The 15017-nt window shown below is 41.2% G+C and overlaps 1 protein-coding gene across 3 annotated transcripts in view; it reads right to left on the minus strand.

Moving 5' to 3' along the window:
* Positions 1–15017, minus strand: part of LOC121858195 (adenosylhomocysteinase-like 1) — a 134286-nt gene that overhangs the window by 71346 nt on the left and 47923 nt on the right. The window contains exon 1 of one of the 3 annotated variants that reach the window (XM_042354409.1): positions 4900–4996. The exons of 1 other annotated variant lie outside the window; for it this stretch is intronic. The gene's annotated coding sequence lies outside the window, so the exon portion shown is untranslated. Of the gene's footprint in view, positions 1–873; positions 941–4899; positions 4997–15017 lie in introns of those variants that run through there. One more of the 3 variants, XM_042354426.1, reaches the window with a different exon arrangement.

Genomic DNA, 15017 nt, shown 5'->3' on the forward strand with positions numbered 1-15017 from the left:
AACCAAACCAAACCTAACCAAACCTTCCCTTACCTAACCTAACCAAACAGCTATTATTACCACCGTATTATGTTACCTGTCAAAAGAGCCTCAACTTAATAAATATGAAATACATTGAAAAGATAATGTCATTTGATGAGTTAATTAACAGGTAATGAACAGAGGCTTCAGGTGTACATGAATCATAGTTCCCGCGCCTCGCTGTAAAGTTCACCACACACATACACACCATGGCTCTGTTATTGTCATCACCAACCAACACAGCCCAGTGCCCCCCCCCCCTTCACCACACATCACGACCAACACACCCTAGCACCCCCCACATTTGACTCGGTCCTCCTAAACTGCGAAAACTAACTAAACGACCTAAACTACCTGAACGTAACTAAATTAAAGCTACTAATCACTTTGAGGGTAATTTCTCACATACGAATTTCAAGGTTGAGTTTTTCTAGTTATAATTTGTGGAAATAAGAATAAAAAAAACCAATACTTATGATACAGAGTTAATGTGTTTGTATATTAACCTTAAAACCTTGATATTGATGTTAATAATCTCGCCTTTTTTGGTCTGTTTACATTGTTTAATTAGTTTTCGCATTTCAGGAGGCTTGCCGACCCTTGAGAGTTACAATGGGTGCAAGTTATCGCTGTAAACACTCCTAACACACATAGTTATATACATTCAAGAGAGACTAAATAAAAACAATAAAAGAATAATCAAATGCGCATTACAGTTTTGATATTGTTAATCAGAGTAAACAAAAACATGTATATCAAATGAATAATCACATGCGCATTAGTAGTAAGTTGTTCCTTGATCCTAACACTTGAGAGTTAACTGCAGGAGTAACACTTAAGTAACAATCTTACAGTTTCAACAGTCATTTACGCCACTTGGGATCACTGTCAGTTCGATCGGATAAGAGTGACTGTTGGAGGGTCGTGTGTGACTGTCAACTGGCGGAGGGTATGACTGTCACCTCTGTTGGAAGAGTAGCGAGTGACTGGGGGGGCATAGAGCGCCTGGGCAGTTAGTCCACCACCATCTACCTCATCGGATAACGCAACCATCACGTGCCCACCCAGGTAATATGACCCCCATCTGGTTCACCCACACCATACCATACCATACCATACCACACTATACCACACCACACCATACCACACCACACTCACCCAAACCCACACCAAACCAACTCACACCCAAACCAACCCACCCAAACCAACCCAACCAAACCCAACCTAAACCAACCTAAACCACACCAAACCTAAACCACACCAAACCAACACCTACACCCAGCAAACACCACACTCAGTACACCATCATTTAACAATAATTTCCCCGGTCACCTCTAGGCTCAAGGCAACACCATCCTACGTCAACAAATTATACTTACTTCATCTATAATTCACATCTTAACTACAATTATACCCTAAAGACATACTAACTCCACCTATAACTCCAATTATACCCTACAGACATACTTACTCCACCTATAATCCACATCATAACTTACACCTTAGTCAATTATAGCTACAGTTATAAGCCCCCCCGCCATAACAAAAACTATCAATATTGTCAACAAACTTCAGCTATTTTACGTTTCCGACAAAATTTGCTGACTCACTTTACCTGATGTTAATGCACCTGTGTTTACCTGAGGTGGTAGTAGTAGTGGTGGTGCTCTTGTTCAACTGTCTTGATGAGGTGACAAAATTGATTCCTGTACACCTGCAACTTGTACTTGTATGTTTAATTAGTAGGGAAGGGAAGGAAAGGGAAGGGAAGGGAAGGAAAGGGAAGGGAAGGGAAGGGAAGGGAAGGGAAGGGAAGGGAAGGGAAGGGAAGGTTAGGTTAGGTTTGTAAATGGTTTATCCTTTCTGATATTTTTTAGATACTGTGGTCCTCTTCCCTTCTCCTTACTCTTACTTCCTCTCTTATTTTCCTTCTCTCCCCTATTCTTTCCCATCCCTCTTCTTTCCACTTTCCTTCCCTCTTCTTTCCCCTTCCTTCCCTCTTCTTTCCCCTTCCCTCCCTCTTCATTCCCCTTCCTACCCTCTTCTTTCCCCTTCCTTCCCCTCTTTGTTTTCCTTCTATCCCTCCATTCTTCTTCCCTCCTGTCCTACTCCCCTCCCCACCACCCCAAATAAACCCCACTAACTCCCCCCACCACCCCAAAATAAACCCTACTAACCTCCCCACCTACAAAATAAACCCACTAACCTCCCCCACCTACAAATAAACCCCACTAACCCTCCCCCACTCACAAAATAAACCCACTAACCTCCCCACCACACCCTCAAAAAATAAACCCCTACTAACCTCCCCACCTACAAAATAAACCCCACTAACCTCCCCCCACCCTCCCCAGAGATGTCACTGACTGGATATAAACATACAACTTAAATTTATGACGAGTTGTTGACAAGGGTTGGACAAGGTAAGTGGCTCGTCCTCTCGATAACAGATAGATAAGAACGATAATGAGAGACAGGGGGGGGCAGTACATTCAATTTCTTCACTGTAGGTATTTCATGAATGTTAGTGAATGATTTATACGAGTAATAATAATGATGATGATGATACTACTATACTACTACCTAATAAATAATACTAACATTACTATTATTAGTATTATTATTAATATTATTGCAATGAATAAAATTACCAACATCACCACTACCACCACCACTACTACCACTACCACCATCGCTACCACCACCAATTATAATTAAGACCGATGGTTGTTTTGGCAGGTGACCGAGGGAGTGAGGAGATGAATCGTCTCTCTCTCTCTCTCTCTTCTCTCTTCTCTTCTCTTCTCTCTCTCTCTCTCTCTCTCTCTCATACAATCAATGACCTTTCCTCTCTCTCTCAATCTATCTCTTGCTCTAACACTCAGACACACTCTCCCCTATCTATCTACAAGTCCGTGAACCGTACACACACACACACACACACACACACACACACACACACACACACACACACACACACACTATCTTATCGTGTCTTCCTTGGCTTTTCCACACTGTCCCTACCCTCCTCACACACTCCACTCCTCTCCCTCACACTCACTCGCTCACACTAACTCACTCACATTCTCACAGGCATACATACTGACATACATCCATACATACATACTGTACATGCATACATACATACATACATACATACATACACTCTGTACATACATACACCTTCACGCAACACTTATCCTTCCATTTACAGAGACAAACACACACACACACACCGACACAAATTCACTCAAAGCTACAATGAACACCAGAGATTAATTGTCAACAAAGTAAAGTTGCACACACACACACACACACACACACACACACACACACACACACACACACACACACACACACACACACACACACACACACACACACACACACACACACACACACACACACACACACTGGCAATTGCAAACTCACTATCAACAGCTATTTGTCGTGCTTGCAACTTGACATACCATTGGCTACCTGATGTGATTCGTGTTGCACAGTGTAATGGTAAGGATAGTTAGTTTCAAAGGATGTTAAAGGATAGGCAGATTACCTATTACTCACCTATGGATAGTAACGAAGCTTGTTATTTAAAGCTTAAGGATAGGAAGATTACCTATTACTCACCTATGGATAGTAACTAATTATTTAACACACAAGAATAGTCATTAGTCACTCTTAACAGATAGTCAAAAATAGTAGCCACTGTGTTTATTAATAATTACTCATACAAATAATATTGAAAGTCCAATAATAATAATAATAATAATAATAATAATAATAATAATAATAATAATAATAATAATAATAATAATAATAATAAAAGTCAATAATAATAATAATAAAGTCCAATAATAATAATAATAACAAAAGTCAAATAAAAAACAAGTCCAATTATAATAAAAAGTCCAACAATAAAAAAAAGTCAAATAATAACAACAAAAGTCCAATAATAATAAAAAAGTCCAATAATAACAACTAACGTCCAATAATAATAATACGGCCACTAACAAAAGTCCAATAATATTCCCATACTCCCAGAATATTCCCCCCAATCAAAATATTCAAACTTCAATATTCACAAAGTCCAATATCCCCCTCAACAACAAACACTCCAGTAATCTCTTATAACGAACTATCAAGCACACGCATATAACGAACTAACATTGTGTAAACGCTCTTAAAACGTGATAAATATTTCCTATAGTCAACGTGTACAAATGTTTCCTAGTGGCAACTTTATTATTATTATTATTATTATTATTATTATTATTATTATTATATTGATCACTAACGAAAATATAAATACGATAACAACAACAACAACAACAGCAACAACACGTAATAACAGAAATCTTATACAATAATTACACCACTAATGAATAATAAAAAATTTCACCAATAATTACACCAATAACAAAGGAAAATAGTATTCAATAATTACAACATACACAGTTGCTGCCGTGTATGTATGTATGTATGTATGTATGTATGTATGTATGTCTATCGCAGCCATGGAAACGCACCAATATGTCTTCCATTATCACTAGCCATAGACACAAGGTAAATATTCTTACTAAACCACACGATAACACGGATTTACACTCTGTCATAATCTAAATAATAATTATACTCCACAATACACAGTCTATCTATAACCTTCCGAGTTATATAAACATGTCTTGGGGGTGTTAATAGTTCTGTATTTTATAGCGAGATGAAATTATGAAACGAAAACGGAATTATGATACGAAATGGAATTATGATACGAAACGGCCCACACATATATCACAGTCTCCTAATTTACTTTCTGTTCGCTAATTCACTAAACCATCATCAAGCACAACAGTACAACAAATAATAACCAATAATTACAAGGTTTATAACACACTGTTGTAGCGCGGGTGTTGTGAGAGAGAGTGTGTGTCAGTCTCTCGGTGAAGTAACTGAGGAAAGCCGACTGGTGAGCTGGGTGTGTATCCTTTCCGTCGAGAGTGAACACAGTGTACAGGAAATGTTATCGCTACTCCCAACCCCCCTTCTGGTGATAACATGGCCCCTCCTCCCCTCAGCGGTAACACGTGATCCATCGGGGTGAAACAATGGAAGGTTTTTAAGTAGGTTCTAAACGTATATAATGTGAGGTTCTCCACGGTAAACCTCTAGAAATGAGGTTCTGAAGAACTTATCGTGTGTTCTAAAGGTTCTTAACTTCTACAGGTGGGATTCTAAACATGTTAGAGGAGAGAGAGAGAGAGAGAGAGAGAGAGAGAGACTCAATACTTCTTAACTCTTTTACTTCCTATTTCTTTCACCGTCAAAACATAATCTCATCCAATCCATCCTAATCACAAACCCAAGGCCAAACTTTAATACCATCACTCATAATTAACCACTAAATACCATAATTACCAACGCCTAAGCCACATAAAGCCAGATAATCATTCATTAATAGTCTTTATTTCCCCCAGATAAGCCAGCGTGACCTATTGACCTCACCACTCCCACGAGGCGATAGCAGTTGACCTTAATTTGGTGTGACCTTTCGCTTGACCTGTGCTTGACTTTTTTAAACACACACCCGAGGACGAGTTACTACACCACGTGAACACCTCACCACCTGGTGTCTACATGACCAGCCCAGGCCCGGGCCATCAACTGTAAACTATAATAATTTGTATGTTCAATCATTGTTCCTTCTTCTTTTAGTAATAAAAGCTTTTGTTAAACGACCCACCCACCCCATGTCTTTGTATGTAATAAGTCATTTTTGTCTAAAGTATATTTTCAGCCTTCGGGCTGCCGACTTTTTCAATAAACCGCTAATTATTAATTATTATTATATACACACACACACACACACACACACACTATCCTGTTTATTAAGTACATCCGGGACTCAACTGAATGAGATCTTTGATCATACAGTGTGTGTGTGTGTGTGTGTGTTCAGAACTATATGAGGTAACTCCTGTGATGTTGACGTACATTATAAAGTCTAGGCATGATCACTACCTCACCCGGCTATTGACAGGTGGAGAAGAGCACAGGTAAATATGAGAGGGAGTGTGTGTCTATGTTTTTAGTGGTGGTGGTGGTGGTTAGAGTGACAACAACAACAATATTGACGAGGGCGTGTGACTGAAGGATAAGAGGAAGAGGTGAGGGGTGGGTGGTGGTGGTAGAGGACGAGAGGGAGGGTGCTGGATGGAGGAGGAGGAGGAAGGAAAGGGCCCTGGGTGGAGGAGGAGGGGAGGGCGTTGGGTAGTGGAAGAGAGGACTGTTGGGCCCTGGGGGGAGGTAGACGGTATTGGGTACAGGAGGAGGCCAAGACGTTGAGGAGGGCGGGAAAGATGTGGGAGGAGGTGGTTGGGGAAGGCGGGGTGGGGGAGGAGGTGGGGTGGGGAGGAGGTGGGATGGGGAGGAGGTGGGTTGGGGAAGGCGTGGGGACTGGGGTGGGGAAGGCGTAGGGACGGGGCTAGAGGCAGGCAGGCAGGGGTGTGGGCGACCATGGCACGCAGTTTACCGCTCGTATACAAAAGGCGGAGAAAAGAAAATCGTTAGTATGAGTATGCGTGTCTCCCTCCCGCACTGCTGCCATGAATTGAGCAGTTGTTTATGACGTGTGTGTGTGTGTGTATGTGTGGACGTGAGGGACAGCTGTGAGTGAGCCGCACCACACACACACACACTCTTGCGTCGCTACTAATAGATCAATACGTAATAACTTATACATTAATACACCGTCATCAACACATTAATACGAATTAACTAATTTAATAACACAACTTACAAATACATTAATACGTAATTACTAACACATTAATACATCCATACATAAATACATGTCAAATAATACGCTTATATTTCGTTACTGATACATTAAAAGCATAGTAACAAATACATAATTGTTTTAGGTAACACAATCAAGGCTCCTTAACTAACAGATCAATCACCACAGTCACCATCAACTAGACTACCATTCGTCACTGACACAAACTCTCCTCCCAGAACCTCACCTTACACAGGCATCATAACAGCGTATTAACCTACATATGGACAGAAAGCTATTTACAACCTATGTGTAGCGCTAATAGGGTATTATGAGGAAATTTACTGAAGGTCAAGAGTGGTTTAAAATATGGTATTATGCCTAGAGTTTGAAGTGACATATCTAAGGTATTCACGAGCCATAAAGGTTGAAGCAAGACTACATGTAACCAAGAAAAACAGCTGCTTGAGGTATGTACCAGCGTCAGAGAGTTGAGCTTAATGGATCATACACCAGGTGAAACTAAGTATCATTAGTTCAGGTTTACAGACTCAAAGCTTAGTTTATGTTCCCCATAAATTTAGTTTAGTGGTCGATAATATCAGAGAGAGAAATGTCCTACTACACACAACGGTAAACAGCCAACAGACTGTTATCGTAACTTAATTAAACTTGTCCATCAATAACAATATGGAAAATTAAGGTCAAATTTTACTTTCGGTCATTCCTGTATTTAGATATCCTATCCTATCCTATCCTATCCTATCCTATCCTATCCTAACCTAACCTAACCTGTTCCTCCTACGTCAATTTCAGTAGACTAGTACTGTATCCCCTCGAAAAATGACTGTCTCGACTGTAGTAATAAGTTATATATTTCATATATTAACAGTTACGAACAATCAATATGAACTCACACGGTAAATTTAACAACTTAATTTATAAATGGCTTACCGTTTAATAAGTTTCGATTTTCTATCACTTAAACCTTCATATTTCTTCTCTTTAACTTCGAGTTCATTTACCACCCATTACGAATAATCTACCACCTTCACATTAGCATACAGCAAGAGTAAAGGAAGACTGTTGAATAATGGTAAATTGTCTGTGTCTGGGAGTGGAGCGTCATTCATGGCAGCTGGAAACATAACCATCGTCCTCACTGGCTTTCCACCATACTACACTTCTTCCCTGAACTTCCCCTAAGCCGTGGGACAACAACATTACTTACACAATGTGAACAAATACTCGCCGACCTATAAACACAAACACTAATGACACCTATAAACATAAGTCTTTGCTATCTAAACTTCCCTCTTATGGTTTCCCCACTTTGTTTTCTAATCTCTAGCTTCTTTGAGAACCGATCAATGGCGGTTGTTGTCGAGGGATTGATCTCTCGCTCTTTCTCTACCAATAGTGGTGTCCCACAGGGTTCTGTTCTTTCAGCTATTCTCTCCCTCCTTTTTATCAATGATTTACTTCACACTACAGCTGGTTCTGTCCATTCTTGCGCTGGTGATTCTACTCTTCACTCTTCTTCACATTTCCCCTTCCCCTTAACTCTCAGGCTGGATCTGTTTTTAGAGCTGATATCTTCACATCTATCAATGCGGATCTGTGCAGCATCTCCGAATGGGGAGGTAGAAACTTGGTTTAATTCAATAGTAATAAAACTCAGTATTTACCAATTACACTTTCCAAATTGGGTGGTCTCCCACCAATCGCATTTCACGACGTTGTCATTCTGCCAAGTTCTGAAATGGATGTGCTAGGCCTCACGGTTTTATCTGGTATGTCGTGGAGGCCGCGCATCCTCAACATTGCTAAAGCTGCCTCCCGAAAGTTGGGAATGCTGCACAGATGCCGTAGCTACTTCACTCTTGAGCAGTTGCTTCAGGTTTATAAGGGATTCATTGGTCCTAACTTGATACTGCTCTCATATCTGGGGTGGCTCTTCTTCTGTCCAACTGTTAGATAGGGTGGAATCAAAGGCATCTCTTCTTATTAACTCTCCTTCTTAAGTTGACAATCTTTCATCCCTTTCTCTTCGCCGCAATGTTGCTCCACTCTCTCTCTTTTACAGGTACTTTAACGGGCAATGTTCGGTGGATTTGGCATCCTGTGTCCGCCGGCAAGAATACCGTTTCTCTGTGGATGTCGGTCACGAGAATAACCCGTTATAGTACCTCCTTCCTTCCTCACACAGCCAAACTGGAATGCTCTGCCTTCTCCTGTTCTACCATACTCATACAATCTGTCTCACTTTAAAAAGCTGGTTTTCCGGCATTTTCTGTGTTGATTAATATAACTATCCTTTTCTATTTTTAATTTCTTTCTATTCTTATTTTTCCACCCCTATGTGGTCATTGACCTGTGCCCGGTGGGCTAATCCCCGTAAAAAAAAAAAAAAAAAAATTATTATATATATATATATATATATATATATATATATATATATATATATATATATATATATATATATATATATATATATATATATATATATATATAAACGCTAACACCAGCGCCACCTATAAACATTAACATCAGCGCCACCTATAAACATTAACATCAGCGCCACCTATAAACACTAACATCGCGCCACCTATAAACACTAACATCAGCGCCACCTATAAACACTAACATCAGCGCCACCTATAAACACTAACATCAGCGCCACCTATAAACACAAACACCACCTATAAATACCTACACCAGCGCCACCTATAAACATTAACACCAGCGCCACCTATAAACACTAACATCAGCGCCACCATAAGCACAAACACCTTTACCTACACCAGCGCCACCTATAAACATAACCGCTAGCATCACAACAATTACATAATCCCACCACAAGCTTTACCAATCCTAAAAATGTTTATTCAAATTAAAATTACGTTGCAGTTTTCTCTGTGGATGCAGATGGGAAGAATCACTATTGCGCACTGCTTGATGACGCAAACACATTATGCAATCTATTTCGCTGAGACCAGGTGAGTTTGGACAACCGCTATATATTATGGCGCGTCACAGCTACACCACATTGTTTTCCCCGAGACAAAGGTGTATTTTATAACACCATGAAAATCTAATTGTGAAACGTATCGGAGAAGGTTTAACCCGGCTTGTTTATCACCACTGTAGGCGTCTGTGTTCAAGGACGAAAAGATATTCATATTTTTTTTTCTAATGGTCCTTATAAGAGCTATTATTGGCAGGTGCAGTCTTCCCCACGTCATATTCCTCAGTTACTTGCTTCAGTCTACGTATAACTTACACGAATAAACAGTAGGAGATAAAGTGTACATAGATGGTGGGGTAAGATCTAACAGGTCGTGGGGCAGCTATAAACAGTGGCAGGATCTACAAACGGGGAGAGAAGATCTTACTGCCAGGACAGCCAGACCCCACGACACGAGACCAACAGATCCCTCCTCTATCACTGGACCCTTCCCGACCACCACCACCACCACCAGTCTTATACCACAGTCAACCCTGGCTACTACCACCATCACCAGTCTCAACCTAACCTAACCTAACACTTTAAAATACAGTCGGTGGTCCTCAATCTAGTAGTGGGATCCTGTGTAATTTTCTGCGGTTTAATTCCCTCTGTAATACATTATATTTGGTCATCTGGGTCACTATTCTAATATTTTTGCAACGTTTTATTCTTATATTTTAGTCAAATTTTATCTTAGTGTTTTACTCATCTTGATTCAGCCAAGCGAGCGTGTGTAACTGTTACCGCGTGGGTAGCCGCCTATCCTAATCCACCCGTTAACATTTCCTTTTATGTATCCTACGTTATCCTCCGCCACAATTTATCATCACAAATATTATCCTAATCCAACTATTAATATTTTCTTTTAAATATTTAGCTTCATCCAGTACCACAATCCATCATCTCAAGGCTATGTTATCCTTCACGGTCGAAAAATGCTAATCCTCACGAAGTCATTATTATTATCCTTAAAGAGCAGCAAGGGGGTGGGGGGGTGGGGAGGTAGGGACGCCCCGAACAAACACTAATAACCTAACCAGGACACCTTCATGGGCCGCTTAAACTGCTTGTGCAGAGGCAGTGGACGGCCAATGAGGTTATGAATTGGTTAGGAAGCGTCCAGCCGTAATGTACTGTGTATTGACCTCCTAACATCCTGGTTGAGTTGTCCGTGAACTAAAGTGTCCACGTAGACTGTACTCGGTTGTGGGTAAACCCGTGACATTATGTATAACCAAGAGGCACAATACACTTTAAAAACAATGAGTTGTCTACTAAATATCAGTTTAATCTAGCAAGGTCGATTAAAAGTTTCCGTAATGATTTTCAGGGACAATAATTAAAAAAAAAAAGAGAGTATAGGCAGGTATGTGGGAGGATATATTAAGCAGGTATGTGGGAGGATATATTAAGCAGGTATGTGGGAGGATATATTAAGCAGGTATGTGGGAGGATATATTAAGCAGGTATGTGGGAGGATATATATTACAGGTATGTGGGAGAATATATATTAAGTGGGTATGTGGGAGATATATTAAGCAGGTATGTGGGGAGGATATATGCTAAGGTATGTGGAGGATATATATTAAGCAGGTATGTGGGAGAGAATATATATTAAGCAGGTATGGGAGGACATATTACAGGTATGTGGAGGAATATATATTAAGCAGGTATGTGGGAGGATATATTAAGCAGGTATGTGGGAGGATATATTAAGCAGGTATGTGGGAGGATATATTAAGCAGGTATGTGGGAGGATATATTAAGCAGGTATGTGGGAGGATATATATTAAGCAGGTATGTGGGAGGATATATATTAAGCAGGTATGTGGGAGGATATATCAGGGTAGTAGACATAAAAAGTGGCCAGTGTGGTCAACAACGGCGGGTAAACACAACACTTACTGCACGTCCTTCTCCAGGCACCACTAGCGCCCCGGGCTTTCCATGAGGGATTTCCACTTTTTGCCCTTGATATGCTTTTTTCATTGTGTGCCACGCCCGGGTGCTGGTCATAACACAACCTTCACGGATACAGTTACCACAGGCTAAGGCTCATGAGTTATTGTGATGGCGCAGCTCTCCTCCTCCCCGGCTCCTAGTTCAATTATCCGCCCGCTGCCCTGGAAGCCTGGCGCTGTCTGGGAGTTTATAAAAAAAAAAAAAAACTTGCGTCCGACCTACAACTTCTCAAGTTTAAATTGAAATGCAGGGGTGGGGGTTATTTGTGTGTTGGCTCCACGTTTTAGCCACAGATGCTTGCGTCGGGTTAAACAATGTTAGGTTAGTTTGCAGTAATTTACTTCCAGGGCAAAATATCTTTCGTTAGTGTACGAGGTAAAGATGTTATACACTTTACATGCATCACAACGATAATTATTCAAATTTGGATTAAAATGCAAAGTAGAAGATCATCCCCGTACCCTGATCGTGTCTACAGTCGATAGTTTGGGTATAATTAATACACACAACACGATGCTGACGCCATGTTTACCAATCAGAGGGAGGGAACGTAGCCAGGTGGCAGCGTATAATACATAATGTTATCGCCGCTGGCTTCAGCTACAGTGCTGGTGTGTGATGCCATTAAATCTTTCGACCTGTGACTGAAGCCAGCGGCGATAACACATAACATTACTTTGACGTGGAAGTGCAGGATACGGCGTCATTTAATTACATATATCAACACTTTCTCCCCCCCCCCCCAAATACACTAAAGAGTTGAGAATGGAAGCAGTCTGTCTCAGCAATAACCAGAAACACATTCATGGCAGAAACGTCAGACATTCCTAGCGTCACAAGACAGGCTACTGTGCAGGTAATAATAATTAATCTCCTCACGTACTAAACACACGCTATGAATAACAGCTAGAGAGGACCTAGGTTTTTGGATGAGGTGTTCCCTTGATGTTATAATGTACGGTATTTACTGCACTTAACAACTATAGGAAGGCCTTTAAACGTATATTCTAGGTTACTACACATAGTTATCAACAATTAGGGATATGTATGTTTAGTCATGCATTATACCCTACAGGCAGAGATGTGAGCTTGATATAATTGAAAGGGTTCAAGTATTCGTATTTTCCTGTGTTAGTCCATTCCGAGTTTACTTTAGTCTGATGTGGCTTCGTGATGTGGGATCTTAACCGAAAAATGTTGAGGCAGTTGTTAGACGAACGGCTGGACCACATCACTACACTAGTACCTCTTGTATTTATTAGGGAACAAGATCACCAACTTGTAAATCAGCTCCCCTTTATAGCGTGGAGTTTAATCTAATCTATCGACCACCCAACCATCCCCGACCCTCCTACCACCCAACCATCCCCGACACCCGACTACAGAACCTCCCCACACGACCCCCTACCACCCAACAATCCCCGACACCCGACTACAGAACCTCCCCATACGACCCCCTACCACCCAACCATCCCCGACACCCGACTACAGAACCTCCCCACACGACCCCCTACCACCCAACAATCCCCGACACCCGACTACAGAACCTCCCCATACGACCCCCTACCACCCAACCATCCCCGACCACCGAACCTTCCCCAACCTTCCGTAAACACTTGGGCGATTTCGACACAAAGTCACACTGAATTACTATTATTCTTCTCCTAACTTACGCTAACGTTTACAAGTTACAAAGAAATTAATGTAATATTGATGTTGGGGTTTACTCTCGCTGCATCTGGGATATAAACAAATATATATAATGGAAAATAAATATAATGTTTTCTCGTGGCAGACAACAAATTTACCCAGACATTTTATGGTACGTGATCCTTCTCTGTTGGGTGTTGCGTCCACAGGGTCTCGTAGATGTGCAATATGTGTAATGGAATAAAATCATCAACAATTTATTCGACTTCGGTTGTTCTGTTTTTCACAACACGCTCGACCACAGTCTTTTGTTTTTCTCCAGGTGTTTTCAAAGTGTAAACAAACTTTGTACACGGGTCTGCAGTTTATTGTTTTGTTTTCTGAAGCGTGTAATTCCCCAAAGTGAGATCTTCCTCAGGTTGAAGAGTCTCTGTTAATACACCGATCCACTAATCAGTCCTTTCTTATGCTATGTTTATTACCCAACAATTTAATGTAATGAATCTTACCTCACACCTTGAAGAGGCGTGAGGTGTCGCCATGTTATGAATCTGAACTAGAACTTTCATGGTCACAGTATAATGTTTCTCTAATGTGCCTGGCTCTCATACTTGATGCGTCGCTCTACACGCTTACTGACTCAGCTGTGTGTGTCGCCTCCCTGCGTCCTCCCGTACTGACTTAGCTGTGTGTGTCGCCTCCCTGCGTCCTCCCGTACTGACTTAGCTGTGTGTGTCGCCTCCCTGCGTCCTCCAAGTTATCTCGACTGGCTACTCCGAGACCTCAACTTTACTTACTACACAGATGGCTTTACGTGTTGGCCACTACAAAGAGTTAAGCTTACCGGCCACTCACCAGGATAAGTTTATTCGTCACTCCCCAGGGTTAAGCTTACTGGCCACTCCCCAAAGTCAAGCTTACCGGCCACTCACCAGGATAAGTTTATTCGTCACTCCCCAGAGTCAAGCTTACTAGCCACTCGTGAGCTTAATAACCACTCAAGAGACTATATATACCAGGTAAAAACTGACATAGAGCACGAAGTCACGTATGATCAATAGCGAGTGTAACATGACAGGAATAACTAATGTTGGCTTCAAAATATATACATAGTGTTTAGACGCACTTCCCTCATAATTAAGTGAGAGCGACACCTTAACGTGATTATCTGCCTGCCCCCACCCACCCACCCACCCACCCACCCACCCACACACACACCACCTGTCCTAGATCAAGTGTCTGACTCTGATAAATAATTTGGTTGTTGTTGTTTTCAGTTAACAACCTGAAGGTATATAATCACCCGCCATCAAACAATGTAAACAGTGTCGTGGTGTGAGCTGAAGACACTGTAATTGTTTGTATTTTTTTATTTGTTTTTGTAGTAAGAGAAAAAACTATTTCTACTTTCTATTGGTTGAAGTCCACCGAGAGAGAGAGAGAGAGAGAGAGAGAGAGAGAGAGGAGAGAGAGAGAGAGAGAGAGAGAGAGAGAGAGAGAGAGAGAGAGAGAGATCACACTCTAACCTGGGCAGGCAGCAAGACAATCGAAGGTGCAGTAGGTAAGGCGCGTCTCTAAAACTGTGAGGTCTATTAATTC

Source organism: Homarus americanus, unplaced genomic scaffold (genome assembly GCF_018991925.1).
Source record: "Homarus americanus isolate GMGI-L3 unplaced genomic scaffold, GMGI_Hamer_2.0 scaffold29898, whole genome shotgun sequence".
NCBI lineage: Eukaryota > Metazoa > Arthropoda > Malacostraca > Decapoda > Nephropidae > Homarus > Homarus americanus.